This window comes from Chrysochloris asiatica, unplaced genomic scaffold (assembly GCF_000296735.1).
Source record: "Chrysochloris asiatica unplaced genomic scaffold, ChrAsi1.0 scaffold00169, whole genome shotgun sequence".
Classification (NCBI taxonomy): Eukaryota; Metazoa; Chordata; class Mammalia; order Afrosoricida; family Chrysochloridae; genus Chrysochloris; species Chrysochloris asiatica.
In genome coordinates, this window is record NW_006408687.1 from 3,139,601 (window position 1) to 3,143,110 (window position 3,510).

The following is a 3,510-nucleotide window of genomic DNA, read 5'->3' on the forward strand; positions in this document are numbered from 1 at the left end:
AGTAGCCCAGCACTAAACTGTGCCACGGAAGGAATCCTAGCATATGATAAGTGCTCTGTCAATGGTGGTTTTATCATTAAATCAACTCCTAAAACATGAATTTATAAAACTTCCATTTTTATGAAACCATAATTGCTACATTACCAGATGCTTTCATCTCCCAATTACCAAGCAATAAAAAAATTATCACAATAATAATAATAATAATAGTAATGGTAATAAACACAAACTAAAGTTACAAATAAAATATAGCTACATCATCTAACATTAATTTCTGCTAGCTGTTTTCCTGAGACACATTCATTTCATTTACAAATGAGCAAGGTATTTCTTTAGCTTGCCACCATCCTTGAAGTACCTTCATAGCCTATGAAAATGAAGAAACAAAGAGGAGACCATTTAAGAGAAATGTATTATGACATTTTTAAAAAAGCAAGAAACAGAAAAAGATCCAAGTCATCATTTATAGTTTCAGCTTATTAGTGCTTTAAGGTTATGCTGTAGGATAAGCACTGCTAACCAGAAGATTGGCAGTTGGAACCAACTCAATGGCACATAACAATAACAGCAATAAGGTAGAAGAACAATACAATTTCTCTACAAGCATTTACTGTATCTCTTTAAGGTGCTGGAGGTTTTCAGGATAGGAGATTCTTTGCATAACTGGGGGATCCATAGGAAGTCATTACTTTCCTATTGAAAGTGAATAAGGAAGCACAGGACTTTAATTGCTGTTGCTTTTGTTAATTGCTGTCAAGTCAGCTCTGACTCATAGCAAACCTGTATAGGATTCCTTGAGGTCCAACACCACACCAGAACTCCATGACTACTGGTGTGACTTTGTAGGATCAGCACTAGACTGCAAACCACAAGGTTGGAAATTCAAGTTGACCAGCTGCTCCTAGGAAGTTGGTCTGAGTTGGAACTGACTCCACCGTATTTAACAACAACAATTCAGAAAAACTGGCCAAAAATGAAGCCAAGTCTTTGGGGAAAAAAAGAGAGAGAGAGAGAAATCACTTATTTTCCCAAGTGTGAGCTTCTGGTTCAACCAAATGTAAAGCCCACCTTGCCTCTGGACTGCCAATTAATGAAATAAATACATTTCCTTAGTATTTAAACTAGTTTGAGTTGGCTTCGTGGTATTGAAGTCAAATATATCTTGACTGTTCTAGTTATTCTCCATTGGCTCTCTTGGGAACTTCTCTGCCCTGACTCCTAAAAATTACAACATCAAAACTCCCTTAACTCCCTTACCCTGTACTTATTTATTGGGTTTGGCTGATTGAAGGCAAGTGTTGAAAACCTGAGGATAAAAGAAGAGAAAGTCGATGTTCTCTTCTTATATATAAAAAAAAGTTGTTGTGGAGTTAACTCAGACTCCTGGTGACCCCATGCATTTCAGAGAAGAACTGTGCTCCATAGTGCACCACCTAAGGCTTACTCTATACATATGAGGGTGAGTCAAAAATTATCTGCACTCTGGCTGTAGAATTTATTTTAATCAACTTTTAGAAAAGACAAATGCATCATTTTTTTTTTTTTTTTTTACATAATCACCTTGATTTTTGATACACTTTGTCCATCTGTCCACAAGCTTCTGTATTCCCTTATTAAAAAGTGTTTTAGGGCAAGATGGCGACCTCGGCGGCGCTGCTCTTGAGCTTGCGAAGCGGGCTTCGACTTGGCGTCGGGGGTTTGTGCACGAGGCTGGCGACACCACCTCCCCACCCCACCCCCACCCCCAGGCACTCAGGCCCAGGGGTCACAGCAGCCGCGGGGCTCCGAGGGTCCTAGCTGTGCCAAGAAAGTCGCGCTCTGGCTTGCTGGGCTGCTTGGAGCCGGTGGAACTGTGAGCTTCGTCTACATCTTCGGAAACAACTCTGTGGATGAAACCGGTGCCAAGATTCCGATGAATTTGACAATGATCGGTTCTGGTACAGCAGTTGCGCCGGACCTAATTTCAAAGATTATAGGCAGATGATCATCGAACCCACCAGCTCCTGCCTGCTCCCAGACCCTCTACGGGAACCGTACTACCAGCCACCCTACACGCTGGTCCTGGAGCTCACTGGTGTCCTCCTGCACCCTGAGTGGTCGTTGGCCACTGGCTGGAGGTTTAAGAAGCATCGAAACCTTATTCCAACAGCTCGCCCTTTTGTATGGAATTGTCGTCTTTATGTCGGAGACCGGAATGACAGCGTTTCCTCTCATCGACAGCGTGGACCCCCACGGCTTCATTTCTTATCACCTCCTTAACATAGATGGGCACCATGTTAAGGTCATTTCGTGTCTGAACCGGGACCGAGCCCGTGTGGTCATCATGGACTGCAAGAAGGAAACCTTTCGCTTACAACTCTACAATGGCGTTGCCTTGCGGCCCTGGGATGGCAACTCGAACGACTGGGTCTTGTAGGACCTGTCTGCCTTCCTCAAGACCATTGTACTGAATGGCGTGGAGGTTGTCCGGACCGTGCTGGAGCATTATGCGCTGGAGGAGGACCAGCTCAAAGCTTTTAAACAGCGGCAAAGCTGCTTAAAGCAGGAGGAGTAGCAGTTCCTCCTGGCCGACTTCTCCAAGTCCAGCAAGGAGAAGCTCTTCTTCGGCTCTCTCACCAGCCAATTGTGGCCTCGCTCCAATTAGCCTCAGTACCTGACCCCAGGGCACCCAGATCCAACAAGTGGGCAGTCACATGTCCAATAAAATCCATCCCAGATGCCATCACTCCTGTGCCCAGAGAGTCTCCAGAGGCAGGGCATCTCCGTGAAATCAGGGACACTAGGATCCCTCTCCCACAGTGGCTGATGGACTGCCAAGCACGGAGTAGGTGTTTTATTGGAGCAGGGTTGGAACCGGAACACTAAGGTCCCCGCTCTGGCCGTACTTTCCTGTGTGCTGTGTGATCTGCAGACAATGCATCTCCCTCTCTGACCTCAGACTGTGTCTGTGGACGAGAGAAGTGAGGATGGCACCTTGGGTTTGAATATGTAAAGTGTCGGCCTGAAATTGATTACTTCGTGTTCGATTTATTTATTGGTAGAAGCTAGAAATTGGGATTTTAAAACAAAATCACCCAATTTTTAAATGTGGGCTTCTAAGTAAAACAGGCCAACTATATGCAGGGGAACTTTCTGCTTTGGTAGAGGCCATATTCTTGATCTACTCTGGCCCAGACTGTAGCCAGTGGCCACTTTAAGAATATTGAGCACTTGAAATGTGCAAGTGTGACTGGAAAACAGACTTTTCCACTTTATTTCATTTTAAATTAACACTGGAGACTCCTGGCCCTCACATTGGGCAGCAGGGCTATGTGGTAAGCAAATGGGCTCCAGACTGCCCAGATACAAATGCAAGCCTTGCAACTTCACGGCTGTGTGATCTTGGGCAAGTTACTTTACCTCTCAGTGCCTCAGTTTCCATAGCTGTAAAATAACCATTGCAGCTGTTTGACAGGATAGGCTTGGCGCTCTGTGTAAGGCATTTGATGGCAGCTGTGCACCTTAGGCAAG

General features: G+C 44.8%; 1 pseudogene; it reads left to right on the plus strand.

Annotated features, from left to right (window-relative positions):
- The first annotated feature begins 1,635 nt into the window (after window positions 1-1,635).
- LOC102825035 lies at window positions 1,636-2,644 on the plus strand (annotated as a pseudogene).
- The last annotated feature ends 866 nt before the right edge of the window (window positions 2,645-3,510 follow it).